Source organism: Marmota marmota, unplaced genomic scaffold (genome assembly GCF_001458135.2).
Source record: "Marmota marmota marmota unplaced genomic scaffold, marMar, whole genome shotgun sequence".
In the NCBI taxonomy this organism is placed as follows: domain Eukaryota; kingdom Metazoa; phylum Chordata; class Mammalia; order Rodentia; family Sciuridae; genus Marmota; species Marmota marmota.
This window is the reverse complement of record NW_026000206.1, coordinates 8390286-8407431: the sequence shown is the minus strand read 5'-3', so window position 1 is coordinate 8407431 and position 17146 is coordinate 8390286. Positions and strand designations below refer to the sequence as shown.

The following is a 17146-nucleotide window of genomic DNA, read 5'->3' as shown; positions in this document are numbered from 1 at the left end:
CCGCGGGTGGCGACGTCTTGCTCTCCGCGGTTCCCCGCGTCCCCGCAGCCCTCCGGCCCATCTTGTCCATGACAGGGGCGCGCCCTCGGAGTAGGGGGCGAGCCTGCGGGGCACTGCGCGGCCGGGCCAGTCTGGGGCTGTGCTGGCCTTGGTGGAGAGCCCAGGAGCAGAACCCCGAGGGCCTCGGAGGGCCTTCCGGAGCACGGGGTCCATTCATTCGCGGGACTAGCGTGAAGTGAACGCCTGCCTCTGTGTCCAGTGCTAGGAACGCCAGGCCGGCCAGCGACCAGGTCAGTGAGTGGGCAAGGACCTCCCAGGGAAGGAAGAGGGTGCTTCAAGCTCGGGCTTGAGCCCTGAATGAGGGGAGCAAGCCACCCGGAGGCCTCAGCCGCCCCCCACCCCACCCCCGGCCTGCTGAAGTGCCAAGAGAGGAAGTGGGAAGACAGCCAAGCCCAAGGGGCAGCAGGAGCCCCAGGATCCTCACGTCTTCGCTGCAGGAGAGCTGTCCTGGTGTTCCCCACGCCGAAGTGGACGCCTCCCGATCTCCAGGGAAAATGTTTACACACACCTATTTATTTTCACCAAAACCATAAAGAATTGGTTAAAGCCAGGCTGAGGCTGTAGCTCAGTGGTAGAGCACTTGCCTCGCAGGTGTGAGACCCTGGGTCCGACCCTCAACACCACAAAAAGATAAATAAATAAAGATTAAAAAAAGAAGAATAGGTTAAAGCCAAGAAAAGGAGGAAGCCGTGGCCTGGTGAAGGGCCTGGTGGGATGGGGTAGCCTGGTTTTGTGGAGAGTTCAAAGGGTGCCCTCTCCACCAAGCCCCCAGGAATCAGTGACTAGGCACAACCTCCAGGGATTGAGGAACAGGGTGTATGAAAGGCTCCCTAGGTGGGGACTGGTGACAGAGATGCCAGGGTGGGGAGTCGGCTCGGCCACCTGGCCACTGTAGAGAAAGCACATCACTGCCCAGCAGGGCCACCTGAGCCAGAGCAGTCAGCAGTCCACCCAGATGCAGCTCAAAGAAACATCTGGAATGGCCAGGAACCTTTGCCTGAGAAGGAACTTGCCGTCTGCAAGAGGATGACGTGGGAAGTGAGAGTTCTGGTAACTCAGCCACAGATTCGTAGAAAGCTCAGGCCTGTTTTACTGATAAGGAACTTAACTCTGGCAGAGGGAAGCAGCCAGGGCTCACATGCCACTCAGCGTCACTCATCCACTTTGAGCCTTCTTTCTCTGGAAATCAGAGACTCAGGCGCTCAGACCCTGGGGGAGTAATCCAGTGACTCAAACCTTGGAAGGAGAAGCAGCTGTGAAGGTGCTAGACAGGAGAAGCAGATGCTCCCAGATGAATGGCACAGTGGCCTGACTTGCTTTTGATCAGGAAAGGCTTTCCTGAGAAAACTCCCTAAGCCCAGACTGAAGATAAACAAAAACCAGCTAGGTGAACTGGAGGAGGAACCACATGTGCAAAGGCCCTGGGGTGGGAAGACACACAAAGCCTTCAAGGAACTGAACCGCTGGTATGGATGAACATGGGGAACAACAGGAAATAACAGTGAGCTGGAGAGGGAGAGAACTTCTCTGTCTTACTAGGAGTTTGGAATTCTGCAGAGATAACCAGGAGGACAGATTTCAGTGACAATTAACATTCTCTTCTATGCCCCCTTTCAATTCTGAACATGGCATGTTATTGTGAAAGACCTGAAACTCACACGCTCTGGGGAGGCCAGCCTTGCCGAGGCCTCCTGTTTCTGGCCATCTGCCTGATTCTAAACCTGAGGTGCTCATTCTCTTACATCTCCTACACATAAACCAGAAGCAGTCACACCAGCTTCACAATCACCGAGGACCTCAGAGGGCATGGCTGCATGTTGGCAGCCTACCTAGGGCCGGACCCTCCCTCCGGGTCGGTATGGTGAAGAAAGGGCTCACATTTCTCAACAGTTGCTACTTTCACTCTGATATAAATATATTATAAATCAGGATTTTAAAACTCGAGGTGACCGTGGACCCTGTAGGTGAGACAGTGTGCTCTGGCCCCACGATGGCCGTGTGTGCCCAGGTATGGCTGGGACATCGTGCCTGCGGCTGCAGCCCAGAAGCTCTGAGGAGATCCGCTGGTGTCCCCTGCCTGGCTTGGGCAGTGTCTCATCTTGCAGCTTTAAACTTGGGTCCGTGATTCTGACTGCCTGGCCTGTGGTTGTATGAGATCAGGACTGGCCCACCAGTTGTGGCCAGTGGGCATTCTGAACTCCTGGGTTGACCTGACCAGGGTGCAGGTCTCAACCACACCTGCTCGGCACTGCGCCTATGCCAGCTGCCTCCAAGGACCTCAAGGCTCCTAGAGCCAGAGAGAGCCAGTCTGAATCTTGTGCAACCTCAGGGTCACAAGCCGAACACACACCACCCGAGAATGCTGGGGCTACAGTGACCCAGTCCTAACCATCAGTGTAAATTCAGACTAGTGACCCCTCACAATGTATGGCAGAATCAATCATGTCACAATATTACTGTAGTTTTAAATCTTGACAGGTTTTTACTTGAAATATTTTTATACCTTCACCATGTGCAAACTCAGGAGGTAAATGGAGCAAAAGCTTCTCCTGGTGAAATAACCAGCACCAGGATTCAGGGGCCCTGTTGAGGGAGCAGATGAGAACCAGGCAGGGTGTGAGGATTTTGTGCACAGAGGGGCTGGAGCAGATTGCTTGTCATCTGATATCTGCCCCTTGACCCAGGGGCAGAGCTGGGCGTCATATCAGATGAGCAGACATGGGGTCACAATGCCCAGTGACACACAGCTCAGAGGTATATAATCCTGACTTCAGACTTGTCTTCCAGTATCAGAAATAGAGGAGAAAGAAAGGAGTTAAGAGATGCCAGGAGGGACTGGTCAGTGGGAAGGCGGGATCCCATCAGACCCTGCCCAGGGCTTTTCAAGAAATCAGTATTATGGGGCATGGGGTAGCCAGGGAAGAACTGCTGTGGGTTCTAAAGGACAAAAGAAACAGGGCAATGTTGGAATGCACTGTTTGGGGGGCTGGGTTGTAGCTCAGCCCTTGCCTCGCCTGCACAAAGCCCTAAGTTCCGTTCCCAGCCCTGCAAAAGAAACAGTGTTCAGCCCTGGACTGGAGCTGCTTCTACTCATCAATTCTAAAAGGTGTTGTGGACAGGAGGGAATTTGAACTATGGACCAGGTTTCGATTGTATTAGTTATTTACTTCGTCAGGTGTGAAATCATACTATTGTTGTTCTTAGATGGAGAAGGTCCTTATGTTTCAGTAACAGGCTGGAGCATTTAGAAGTGAACTGTGTGGCGTTTGTCATCTCCTTTGAAGTAAAAGGAGAGGGAAAAGTGTTCACTGCAGGTGATGGTCTATGAGCGTGCCATCTCTACTTTTTCTATGTCTGCCATTGTTTATAAAGTCAGGGCGAAGCGGGAAAGAAGCTTGAGATTCACGCCTGGCCAGGAAGACGGCTGCTGGACTGGCCTCATGTCCAGGGCCCCGGCTTTGCTCCGCACCCAGGTGTGTGCTCAGCATTCTCTGCCGTTATTAAGGCAGGGCCGGGGCATCCAACGTCAGCCGGTTCCGTGAGCTGCTCCGTGGGGGACACTGTGTGCTGCGCCAGTGTGCCTTGTGGGCCAACGTGACAGTGAATATAAATGCAGACCAAGCTGTCCCTACCACCAGGACACAGAGCAATGAGCCTGGAGCTGGGGACAGGCAGCTGCAAGAGGAGTCCCTGGAATTGAAGCATCTGAATCTGGGTTGTGAGCCTCGGCCCTGGGCCTCAGGGCCCTCGACCGTGCTGGGAGGGTCAGGCATGTGAGCACGACCTTGATAGCTGCCCGATTCTGGGAAAGCTCCCTGGACACTCTGCCCTCGTTTTTAACATAGCGTGACTGCTAGGGGGCTGTTATGAGGATCTTATGAAATGATGTCAAGGACTTGGCCCGGGGACTCCAGATTTTCCATTTTGGATATCAGGTGGTGCAGGACTTCAATCCCCAAAAGGAGGGGAGCATGAGGTGCACCCGCAGCTGCCCAGCTTGCTCCATGGAAGCAGTGTCTGGGCTGCAGCCCGGGACAGGCAGCAGTTGAACCCTGGGTCTCCCAGTAAAGAGATGGAGTGCAGAGAAGCCAAGGCCACTGGGAGGTGCAAGCCAGAGTCCCAGGATGAGGATCTGCTACAGGGCCTGGGATCTGCAGAAGATTCTGAGGAAGAGGGACATGTGTGCACAGTGAAGCTCCTGAGGCCAGCAGCCGCAGGGACACCAGAGGAGCTGGCCCGAATAGCTCCCTGGGCTCCAGCAGTAGTTTGGGTTCCCCACGGTCCCCGTGGGAAGACCTCCTCATACACAGGGTGTCAGGCAAGTTCTTTGAAGGGTGACACCTTCCCAGCAAGGCTGAGGTAGCCCGAAACCCAGAGCTGCTCTGGGAAATAATAAAACTTAGAAGAAAAGCTCAAGAGAATGAAGCTGAGCCCAAGGAACTTCACTGTAGGAACAAAGTCCAGGCTGTCAAAGAACACAGTGAAATCCAGCACCGGGCAACGTCCAGTTCATAGTGTCCAGCGTCTAGTCGGAAGTCGCCAGCCACGTGGAGACGCAGGAAAGTCCAGCCCTCGACTAGTCGGTAGACACAGTCCTGTGAGTGACAGGGATAGTGAAACTAGTGTCATAAGTATGCTCTATGTGCCCCAAAAATACAGGAAATGAGGAGCATAATGAAGAAAGACGTGGAAAGAAGTCACAGCCCCTGCTCATAAGTGGGGACTGCTGCTGTCCCGGGGTTGGGAGAGGACCTCGAGGGCCCTGTTCCAGCCGCCGCCTGGCTTCAGCTTAGCTCCTTCCCTTCCAACCTAGAGGAGGTCCCTCCTGTCCACTGTTTGGGTCATCAGCCCCGTGAAGAGGTGGTCAGGAGCTACGATGCGTGTCCATCACCTGTTGTGTTTGCCCCCAGCCATCCATCCCTGGGTACACCATCCTGATTGTCCTTTGGGACCCACTGTTGTGGCCTGCCCGTGGAACCCTCACTCCCCACACCTCAGGAAGGACTGCATCAGGAGGCAGGGGTTAGGTACAGTGTGGTCATTAGCATGAGCCCTAATCCAGTCTCACCCACAGAAGGGCACCAGGGGAGTGGGCACAGAGACCAGATCAGACACCGCAGGAAGACACCGTCTGCAAACAAGGGCAAGGTCCCAGGGGGTGGAACCTCGCGGCTACTCCCCTCAGACCCAGCTCCCAGAGCTGGGAGAAACGGTGCATCTGCCATGCAAGCCTTCGGGCCCAGGCTGTTTCATTCTGCAGTTCCGGCAAACCAACAGGCCACCCCCGACTCCTTGTCAACAAAGCTGGGGGCAGCCCCCTCCCCACCACCCTCTTGCCCAGTGCGCAATTCAGTGCTGGCGTCCATCGGCCTCGGTTCAGTGCTGCTATTGGACCTGGAGGAAAGAGACACTCTCTTCCCATGGCCTTTCAGTTTCAGGAGCCACAGATGATGACCTTTCCTCTTAGGGCAGCTTGAGCTACGTGAGGGTGAGTGACGCCGTAAGATGGCAGGGCCTGGGGCCAAACAGGGCGCCTGCTGGACTCTTTCTCTGTCGCTTCCTCCTGGGAGCACAGCAGCCCCTCGGAGCCTCCCGGCCTGACCCTCCTGCCTAAAGGAGCCCTTTGACGCGCCCAGATCTCAGCCAGTGCACCCAGTGGATCTGCCAGTAGCAGGGCCCAGTGGACAGACTCGGGGACGTTGACCAAGAGCTCCACCCCACTCACCCACACCCGGCCTCTCCCAGGCAGGACTGCGGGCAGACACGTGTCCAGGAGAAGGAGGAGGGCATCCCAGCTGGGCGACACAGGGGGAAAGGACAAGACATGACAGCTGAAGGCCAAGATGAAGCCTGAGGGTGACATTCCCAGCCAAGGGGACACCATGAGAAGGGGTCCAGGCTGGCCAAGTGCTCAGGGTCCAGGATGAAAGGGGGTGGCTGGAGAGTGAGCGGCAGGAGGGGGGCCAGAGTGGGGGGCTATGCCTTGGGCCTTGGGAGCTCACCCGGCAGCAGTGGGCGAGGTGGGCTGTGGAGAGGAGCAACTGGACTCAGGACATGAGCGGGAGGAAGGAAGAGGGAGAGTGTGGGACTCCTGTAGCCTGTGACCTTCCCAAATCAGAAGCACCCAGAGAGATGGCTAATTCAGCCAGCTCGCGCCACCCATAGTGCTCCTGGTCATCCCTCCCGCCCGCTCCCACTCACCACCCACCGCATAGGCACCCCAGCCCCTCCACAAATGTGCACCTGCTGGTGCCCTGGCCACACCCAAGCCAAAGCCCTTCCTGGCTGGTAGGACGATCTGCCTTACCTTTCTCCCTCCGGAAAGACTAGCCTTTCACCAGCCCAGGTCAAAGGGCAGCCGGGGGAATCTTTCCTCCCTCTGTAGTGTGCACGGAAAACTTCCTTCTGGAATAGCTCACCTGGCTGGATCCCATAATGACCCAAGAGCCCTCATGGGCTCCGGGGAGACTCCTGCATTTTACCTACAGAGCCTGGCCCTTGGGGCTAGCAAGGCTGAGATGAGAACAGTAATAATACAGGCAGCCCTTGCGGAAGGCGTGTATTATCTCATTAAATGACAGCCTCCTGATTGCAGGTAAGTGAGAGGGGAGCTATCAGTGCTGTGTCTCCAGGGCAGCAGGCGTGCAATAAAGGGTAGTGTTACTGCCGTCAGCCAGCAGGATCTCAGTGGCCGTTCACTGACGTGAGTGAGTGGACAAGTGAGGCCACTTGAGCAACTCGGCCTCCTTCCGGGGGATGCAAGGGCCATGCATGGCACGGGCTGCAAGCGAGTCCCAGGCTCACGGCCCCTGTCTGGGAACCCGCTGACCTGGCTATGAAGGGTGCCTCTGAGGGACGTGGAGGACACTACCGGTCTCAACCTGGTTTTCCAACTGCTCAAGTCACCTGATACTCTGCAGAAGGAGGCTCACCCAGGGCCCTTCCTCCTGCAGGGACAAGCCTGCAGGCCTCTGCCGGAATCCTTGCTGGAATCCTTGTGGAATGGTGCAGGCAGCGAGCTGCAGGCGGCCAGCGCACTGTCACCGCCTGACCGGCATTAGGCAATGAGGAAGTCACTTTTGGGTAGGCCAGTGGCACACTCTGCCTGAGGCAGGGCCCCGGAGCTCGTAGGCACAGCTCAGGCAGTGCCCTGGGTGTTCACTGTGAGCCAGGCACCATGCCTGCCTTGTGTCCCGCCCCCAGGAGCTGGCTGTCTGCAGGGAAGGACAGAATCAGGAACAGTGGCTCTAGGGGAGTGGTGTCCAGGTGGCATCCCTAAGGCTGGGGCAGGTGTCGAGAAACAGCCCTCTCCCACTGCCCCAGGACTTCTGCCATGTTAATACCACTTGGGGTCTTATTTGCTTAAGGTTTTAAAAAAAAATGGGAAAAAAGTTGTTTTTTAAAAAAGAAGCTGAATCATAATTAAAAAGCAACTAAAAATAAAGTCCTTAGAAAGAAGGGTCTGTCCATGTGCCTGTTTGAAATCCCCTCCTGTCCCACACTCTGGGCTCCGTGATCTCTGCAGGGCCTTCAGAGAGAGGGGCAGGACTGAGGGGCCAGGGGCATAGGGGGCAGCTTCTGGAGGAGAGGGTGGTTTGGGGAAAGGACTGCAGGAACGAATGAATGGCACAGGGGGAGGCACATGGGCAGAGAGCAGGGCCTGCTGTGGTCTGAATGGTCCCAAGTTCATGAACTGGAAACTTGACCCCCAAATCTACACGTTGCTGGTACATGGAGGTGGGGCCTTTGGGACATTGGGGTTAGATGAGGTCATGAGGCTGGTGCCTCATGATGGCATTAGTGGCCTTAGGAGAAGAGGAAGAGACCTGAGCTAACACACCTATGTCACCCTGTCCTGCCCTCTGCCGTGTTATGAAGGAGCCAAAAGCCCTCACCAGAGGCTGAGCAGACGCCAGCATCACACTCTTGGACATCCCAGTCTTAGAAATTATGAAACAAAGAAACCTTTATTCTTTATAAATTACCTGATTCCAGGCATTAAGTTATAGCAGCAGAAAATGGACTAAGAGAGATATAGACTGGGCAATGGAACTGTGTGTGCATGCATGTGTGCATGTGTATACGTATGTGTTCCCTGCGGGTCCCTGCAGGACTGCATCCCTAGAGGGGGTTGATCACAGAGTAGGGGTGGAAGCACACTTCCTAAGACACATCAGGGGCCAGGCTAAGCCATCCAGGCTCTGTCTTGTGAGCAGGCCTGGCCAGGGGAGTTCTCAGAAGGAAGTGGTGCACTTGGTAAGATGTAGGGAGCAAGCTTGTTCTGCATTGGAGGGAAAAGGGAGCCAGCCATGGCAGTGTCCAGCAGCCTTCCCTCCAAGAGACCAGGTCAGCCTTCAGTGCAGTTCCAGAGCTCTGGATAGGTAGAAAAACAGCTCCTAGAACTCCTGGCTCCTGCCCCGACCTGTCTGCAGGTGGGAGACTGGCCCTCCTGCAGGACTCGCCTCCCTCCTGGGTGTGCACGGGGGGATCCTTCCTGCGTCTCCATGTTCCACCTGCACTTGCTAAGATTTGTACAGAGACCCCCATCCAGGCGGACACCTGAAGAACTTGCAGTGCTTCCTGACCTCTAACTCCCTGGTTTTGATACTGTTACAAAATTAAAATTTCAAATAGTTTCAATGGTAAACTAATTTCAATATGCATAGAATTCCCATCCTGGATGAATCCAGTTTTAAAGGGATCTTCATTTTCTGAAGTTTTAAGAAACAGATGCTCCTGGTGGACTTGAGGCATCCTTGGTTTCTTTCAGCAAGTAAAAACAGTAATGGAGACATTCCACATCACAGCACCGCTTGAATCCGATTTCCTGGAGGCTATGAAATCTGTAGCTCCGGGCCCTCCAGCTATGCGAAAAGAGAGTGAGGGGCTGACTGGACAGGGGTGCTCGGAGGGCCAGCGTGGCCCCCACCCTGCTCACTGAGCTGAAGCCGCCATGGCCCAGGTTACATTGGCAGCTGTGGGGCTCCTTGGACCCGTGGGATGGAAGCCTGGCCCGAGTCCCCCGTGACACCTGGCAAACCTGTGGCTAAGAACTCACAGTTACTGAGCTCTGGCTGCTGTGGCATGAGGGTTGAGCCGTTGACCTGATTGTTTCCTACATATTTCCCATGCTGCATTCAGAGCAGGGTCCAGGCCTGTCCTCAGTCTTTCCTCCCCCAGGGGCTCCGCACACAGGCCGGATGCAGAGTGTGCCCACTGATAACAGCCCCGAGGGACTTTGTGCACATTTAAACCCATCAAGGTGAATGCAGGGGTGCCCAGGTGATCTACCTGCCAGGGCAGGAGTCTTTAGCTGTGATGTTGCACTGCCCCTTGGAGATCTTGTTCTGGTGATTGGGAACCCAGGATGCTCCACCCCACCCTGGGCCAAGGCCCGTGACAGGTTGGCACAGAGTCAGAGGATGCAGACTTCCTGCCTGCAGTTGGCACAGCTGTGCAGGACATTTCTGCTTGGGGGTCCCAGAGATTGGGATGGGGTGCAGCGGGCCCAGCTTCCCTTGCCGTCTGCTTCCTCTCCTTTCCTGAGACTGCCCTGTGGGCCCCTCGACACAGCTTCCCGTCCCAGGCTGCACTCTGGAGAGCCAGACTGAGGACACTCGGAAAGACAGAGGACGATGTCCTGGAGGAAGTGAAGGGGGTGGCCCTAGTGGAGTCAGGGAAGAGGAGGGAGACGGACTGAGAAGAGGACCTCAGCCGGAGCTTCTTAGGGCTTGAAGGTCAGACAGGGAGAGCGTTTCATTTACAGGACATGAGGGATTGGGGGAATAGTGACAGGGAAGGGTGAGGCCACAGTGGCAAACCCCTTCCCGTTCCAAGGGGGCTTACCTGCCATGCAGGACAGGAAACAGCCGGCACACCTGGATTGACAGACCAGAGCAGGCAGGAGCACAGAGGAAATTAGCCACCTCGTGGGGACAGGCGTCTGCAGTGGCCAGGGAGTGGCCACACACACCTCGTACCCTGTGGAAGCATCTAATGGTCTTTGTGTCTTGTCCCTCAGGGAGGCCTCTGCTGGGCTGGGCTGTGCTGCAGGCCGGGGCTTCAGCGGGGACCTGGGTCCCTCCCGCTGTGGGGGAGCTCCTGGAGCCCAGCAGCTGCCCTTGGGTGTTACTCCATCTTGTAGAGACTGCAGTGGCGGTCCTGGTTTTCCCCGTCACTGTTGCGCTCCCGGGATGGGGCATGGTGACACCGGCTGGCAGTCACCCAGGAGGCACAGAAAGCTGCTGCCTTTGGAAACTCACGCCTGGCCTTGCTTCTGTGCAGGGCCCTGTGGTGGCAGCGCAGAGGGAGGACGTGCAGCCCAGCACAGTGGAGGCCCTGTGTCCGTGGAAGCTACTGGAAGCTGTGGGCACGGGTGTGTGGGGGGGGGACCCAGCCTCAGGGCGGGACAGGAGAGCCCCTGCCAGTGAGGATCTTGGAGTGCCCCGCCTCAAACCTGCCTGGATCCCCCACGGACTGGAGCCAGGGGGCCCTTGGTGGCTGAAGTCCAAACAGCAGGGTGGACCTCTAGTGACCAAGGGGCCTAGCTTTGCCCAAGAACTTAAAGAGCCTCAGACAGTCTCTCTGAGAGTCTTGAGCGGATTGTGGAGAAGTCAGTTTTGTTCTGTTAAAGAAACCTGCCTGAACCCTGTCCGGGGAGCCGGAGCCCTGCCTGTGAGTTTCTCATGCACAGACTGGAAAAGTCACCCAGAGCCCCTGAGACTAAGCGGGAAGGTGACTTTACGCTCCTTCCACTAGGAGATTACAAGCTTCTGGAGGCTTTGTTTACTTTCCTGTTTTATAGATACTTCTACGTACAGAAAAGATTGCGAGACAGGTCAGGTTTGGGCTTTCAGAAAGGAAATGGTCCTCGGGAGTAGAACATTGCTTTGGTCTTGGTTTTAAATCTTCTTATTGTAAAATAAATTGCAAATATAAAAAATGTCACCCAATGTAGAGTTAGTGAATCATGACCAGGCAAACTCTGGTCAGGTTCAGAGGCAGAACCCAGCCAAGTGCCACCCCAAGGCCCTTCCATGGCCTGCCCTGGTCCCTGTTCCGTCTGTGGGCTGGGTAAGAGCCATCATCTTCCTGTGGTCTTTAACAGATTCTGTCACTTCAGTGGGCGTCTACTAGGATACAAGTGTGGCATCCCTGCAAGGGTCACAGGCTGGAAGCTTGAACTCCTGTGTGGGTGAACAGGGAGTGGCACCTTTAAGAGGTGGGGCCTGAGGGAGGCCCCACCCCCAGAGGCATCTAAGCCCACACTGTGAAAGGGCAGCCAGCAGGGAGGCCTCCTCCAGCCTCCAGCCTGGCCCCTGCTGCTCCAGCCAGTTTCCTCCGCTTCTCTGCCTGTGGTGAGGCTGGCACTCAAAGCTCTTGACCTTTAAACTAGGGCAGTGTTCTGGCCCTGCCGCTGCTTTCTCCTGCATGAGTTGGAATGTGTTTTGAAGGAGATGCTCCCTGAATCCGCCACTGGTTTCCAGAGGGGAGGACGAGTGCAGCAAGTCCAGGAGAGGAGGGAGGACCCACTGGCTCTCCCCTCGGGTCTCTGGTTTTCCAGAACGGGAACTTGTTCTCTGCCACCCTCCAAAGCAAGCCCTCTTCGGGGATGATGGCATGATATCATGGATGCACACTTGCTGGTGGGTTTTGGTCCTTTTGCAGTTATTGTCATTTTGAAGCTCATTGTCCCATCTTTAGTCAGGGGACAGCATTTCACTAAGGTTGCTGGGTTCTTAGGACATGACCCGAGAACTTCCTTTCTAGCTAGTATTAAAAGAAACTTCAGGTCATCTGCATGCTTTCTGCCCCAGACCTGGAGTCATTTCTGTAAAAAACACTGGTTTCTTTCAGTATAAACTGTATTTCAAGATGACAATCTGATAATGGATAAGGAAATGGTGGCATATACACACAATGGAATATTACTCAGCCTTAAAGAAGAATGAAATCTGGCATTTGCCCCTAAATGGATGGAACTGAAAAATATCATGCTAAGCAAAACAAGCCAATCCCAAAGAACCAAAGGCTGAATGTCTTCTCTGATATGCAGATGCTAATTCACAATAAGAGGGGAAAATAGTGGTATTTTTGAACTAAACAGAGGGGAGTGAAAGGAGGGGAGCAGGGATGGGGGTAGAAATAATAGCAGAATGAATCAACATTGCTACCCTAGGTGCATATATGATCACATGACCGATGTGATTCTACATCCTATACAACCAGACGGCTGAGAAGTTACACTGCATTTATGTATGATGTGTCAAATGCATTCTACTGTCATGTATAACTAATGAGAACAAAAAATATATATATGTTTTTTAAAAAGCACAAAAATATAGATGACCATCTTAGCCACCTGCGCTCTAGGGACACTGATTGTTGTCAGCTTAGTCCTTGTTTCTGGGTCTTTCCAACAGAGTGAGGGGATATAGATGTGGCAATAAGCTCCCTGCATTCACATTGATCATCAATTCAAATTCAGCACTACAGAGCTTTGAGGACCCTCTTTCAATACTCTCTGTCATGTCTGTACCTCCTCTTTCTTTCCTTTTCTCCTTTTTCCCATTGTTTTTGCAGAGCTGGGGATAGAACCCAGGGCCTCACAATGCAAGTGCTGACCACTGAGCCACACCCCCAGCCCTGCCTGTCTTTCTCAAGAGGAAAAGAGCCTGGACCACAGAAGAGCTCAGGGACTCGGGCTGATGAAGAAGATATGGCCCATGATCACACCCATTGGACCGTGCTCTCAGGATCACAGCACCAGTACTGCCAGGAACATACTCAGGTTGTTTGGGAGCGTATGCCCTCCATTCTCTCTCCATTTGAAATAAGAGTCATTTAATTGGGATGTGGTGGGGATCGCATCTGTGCTCCCAGCTACTCCGGAGGCTGAGGACCTGGCCAACACAGGGAGACTCTGCCTCAAAATAAAAAATAGTAAGGGCTGGGGGAGTAGCCCAGGGCCGAGAGCCTGCCACCACGTGTGAGGCCCTGGGTCCCAGGCCCAGTTCCACACACACACACACACACACACACACACACACACACACACACCCGCTGTCCCTGTGTGTGCCGGCAGAGCATACCTCATTCTTCCCACGTGGTAAGGTTTAGATGTGAGGTGTCCCCAGAAGCTCGTGTGTGTTATGTAGGGTGACTGTAGGCAGGAAGGCTGTGGCTGAAGGACCGGGACGGGCGGCGGGGGCGGGGTGCCTCTGGGGTGCATATTTTGTCCGTGTTGAGCAGAGCACGCTCTCTCTCTCTCTCTCTCTCTCTCTCTCTCTCTCTCTGCTCCCTGGCTGCACTGTTCCCAGCTGATCCTCCACCCCACAACTCTGCCATGATGTTCTGCCTCACTGCACCCCAAGGAGTAGAGCCGGCTGTCTAGGGAGGGAGACCTCTGAAACCGGGAGCCCCCAAATGAACTTTTCCTCCTGTCCTTGTCACAGCAGGGGAGACGCTGCCTTCAACACCACGGCCTCTCCCTCTGACGGCTTGCTTTGTCTTGCTTCCGTGTATAATGACATGTTTCACGATCACCAAACCTTGTGCTGATGACTCTCGTCATTTGGGGTCTGGGCTCATTCCCTGTTAGGTTCCTCAGGGAGAGCTTGTGGGAACACGACTCTTGCAGGTCACAGTAGTCCCCGTGCGTATCTGGAAGCCAGTTTTGCTGGATATAAAACCCACGCAGCACCCCTCCTTCCTGTGAGACTCTGAAGTGGGAGGTCCGTTTTGAAGATTGTCTAATTTTTTTCCTTTGTAAGTTCTGTGCTCTTTTTCCCCCTTTTCGATTCCCGAAGTTTTCGTATGTCTTTATTTTACTTTTTTGGTGGTGTGGGGATCGGACCCAGGGCCCTGTGCATGGGAGGCCAGCACTCTACCAGCACTCTACCAACAGAGCTACACGCCCAGCCCCTTGCTTTATTTTCTGACCTCCGTGATTTTCTGGACTCCGCCTTGCCTTGGCCATTCTGAGTCAGTGGTCTCAGAAGTGCAGTATTCTCTTTCAATAACTGGTTTCAGATCTCGTTTGTTTATTTCAGGAAATTTTTCTTGATTTATGTTTTTAATATTTGTTTTCTTCTTTTGGTTATCTTCTTAAGGGACTCCTCTTGTCTTCATGTTTAATCATCTTTGCCCATCTTCAATATTTGCTTTATTTTCTCAAAAATCTTTTTTAATTATTTTTAATTTAAAATCTTTTTTTTTGTTGTTTTTTAATCTACTATTTCTTTTCAGGCATTATTTTTTGTTTGTTCACCCTTGTGTTCCTTCCAGCTTAGTCTGTGCTTGTGATATAAACTTTTGCCTTCTAATTCTTTTATGAGTAGTCATCTCATTTTTTAGTTTTCCCCCAAATGGGATTTAGCCCTTGTGTTGTATCATTTTAGCTCATTTATAAAAGGTATGTTAATTTTAGTCTGCTTTGTGGTCACCTCTTTGTGGTGTTTTGGTTGCCTATAGATGGGTTTATTCTCTCCCTTACTCTCTTTTTCTTATTTGTAGTCATTTTATGTGGGATTGGTCCTTCTATTGTTCATTTTTAAGTGAAATTTGTTCTCCAGAACTTTCCAATTAAGCAGTGATCAAGAACACTTTTCTTCCTCCAGAGACCTCCCTCCTCCATTGTTTTGTGTATTGTTTAAAAAAAAATCAATCAACAATCAATCAATAGATCAATAGACAGGGTGCCTTGCTTTCTGAGCACCCGGGGCCTTTCCCCATCCTCAGTGTGGCCTGCATCCTCCTCTCGTTATATCTACTGTCCATTCTGATTCCCTTTTCTGAGTTTCTCCTCTGTGCACGGTCTGTCTCTGAACTGAGCTCTCTGGAAGGGTGTTTGGAGAAGTCACAGAGCTTGGGCTGTGCCAGCCCCTGTGGTCCTCCCTCTGTCACCAGCAATTGGAGGGACAAGCCCTTGGACTTCCCTGGCTGTCCCAGGACTCTGCCTTTGTTAGCTTCTGAGGACCCAGCCCTTTGTGACTGCATTCTGGGTAGAGGTAGCAGAAGCCAGGAGATTTCTTTCTTTCTTTTTCTTTTTTTTTTTTTTTTTCAGTTACATGATTTTTTTTTTATTAATAGATCCCATTTTTATTTGCCCCTTTTTTTCTTTTTTTTCCACATTTTTTATTGGTGCCCTAGAATTGTAGTTGTTGATGTGCTTTGTTGTTCCATATTCATGTGGGCACACCATGTGACAATAACGTGACCAGGTCAGAACATTTCACTGCCGGTGGATACTTCAGCAGGTGGAGGAGTACAGAATGCATTCTAGATGCTCACGGATATACGCCAACAGTGTTTGGCAACTGAGCTTTCCCCCAAAATTAATGGTGTATAATATGGTTGAATGAATATTTTAGATAAATAGCAAGTTGACAGTCTCTGTAATTATGTTATGAGCTGAAAGGAGTGATAAGTGTTTGTTTGAGTTTTACATATTAATTTAGAAAATTTTGACTTGATTGTAATTAATAATTATTAGTTTTCATTCATATTGATAATAAATATTTAATTCAAAGATATGAATGGAGCAAAAGGGTAAAATTTTGAATCTTAGGTCTGTTAATCTCTGTATTAAGATAGAAATGAAGTGAAAATTCTTTTTTTTTTAAATCATCATTCTTTTTTAGGGACTCATTCAGGTTTAAAAATTAATCTTTCAAATGAACTGAAAATTCATATTTTGTGACAGGTAGGGAAAATCAAGTTATGAATCATTTCTGTTCCACACCGAATGCAAATGTTATGGGGAGAGGAACATGCTTTTCATGGACTATTATTTTTGTTCTTGGGGTTGAATTATTTGGGCAGGCTGCAGTGTTACCTGAGCCTGGGGCCTGCACCGAGGTCCTGGGAGGCCCCCTCCTCCTGGGAACACAGGAGGGCCAGGGGTCAGACCACCGGCCTTCTCAGCCACTCAGCTAGCTGCAGATGGTGGCGGGTGGGCTGAGGGTCCCCGCAGCAGGCTGGGCTGCTCCCTCCGCGGCCGTGGGTGCTCCCCTGTGGGAGGCTTTCTCCGGCATCTTGAAGCAAGCCTGGGTGCACATGGGCACCGTGAGGGCCATCTTGAGCCCCCGGGGAGGGGCCTGGCGCACCACCGTGAGGTCAGGGGAGGGAAGGTGAGGCCCCCTCCAGGGCTAAGGGAAGGGGGCTGGGGGGAAGCGCCTTTCCAGAGGAGAACACCGAGGGGCATGAAGCTGAGAAGACGGGCAGGCGCTGTGTGGGCAGTGACGAGACCAGTGGCAGAGGGCGAAGGCCAGGGTGGCCTGTGTGTCCTGCAGAAGGCCTTGGCTGGGGCCCCTGTCCACGTGGAGCCAGTGCCAGGGTGGGTGGGTCTGTGGCTGGGAACGGAGGCAGAGCTGCAGAGGGAGGGCCTCCCAGAGGCTGGGGCGGGCGAGGCCAGGCTCACCTGCGGACCTGCGGACAGGATGCAGGCCTGGCCCAGGGCAGCAAGGCAGGATGTCCGGCATCGAGGCTCACAGGTGCAGGGGACAGGCAGGCGCTCGGCCCTGACCTGCCTCCTTAAGTCCTTGGATCCTCCTCTGGATGCAGTGACCTTGAGGGAGAAGGAGAAGCCGGTGACTTGATGCCCACGTGGATCACACAAAGCTTTAGGATGGTAAAGTCAGCAGTCGAAGGGGGAAGTCCACAGCTAGACTGTGCGCAGAGCGGGCCAGAAGAAACCCCCTGTTTCTGGGGGTAAAGCCCTTATTTTTTCATTTGATCGGCTCGCTGTGTCCTTCACACTCACAGAGAGACCGCTCCCCGTTGAACAGAACAGCACTGGTTGTGACTTGGCACAGCTCTGGGCCACTCTGACCTCTGGGTTGTTGTTACCTGATCACAAACCTTCTTGGGTTGGTGCTTTTGTTTGTTTGTTTGTTCAAATTGAAGACCTACACTTTTGAATTCAAATTGGTTTTCTTACCGAAATATAATTCTGACATATAATTATAGAAAAATGACTGATCAAAATCCACATCTTGATGAAAGGAAACTTGGGCAGTTGATCCATGGCACAATTGTGAAGCTGTCACTCATCAGGTGGCCTTGAAAGGCCCCGGCAGGAGCGGGG

At 53.0% G+C, this 17146-nt stretch overlaps 1 long non-coding RNA gene across 1 annotated transcript in view; it reads left to right on the top strand.

Moving 5' to 3' along the window:
- The first annotated feature begins 6 nt into the window (after positions 1 to 6).
- Positions 7 to 17146, top strand: part of LOC125612732 — a 32558-nt gene continuing 15418 nt past the window's right edge. The window contains exons 1-2 of the long non-coding RNA XR_007343205.1: positions 7 to 290; positions 12643 to 12850. This is a non-coding gene — a long non-coding RNA (uncharacterized LOC125612732). The remainder of the gene's footprint in view (positions 291 to 12642; positions 12851 to 17146) is intronic.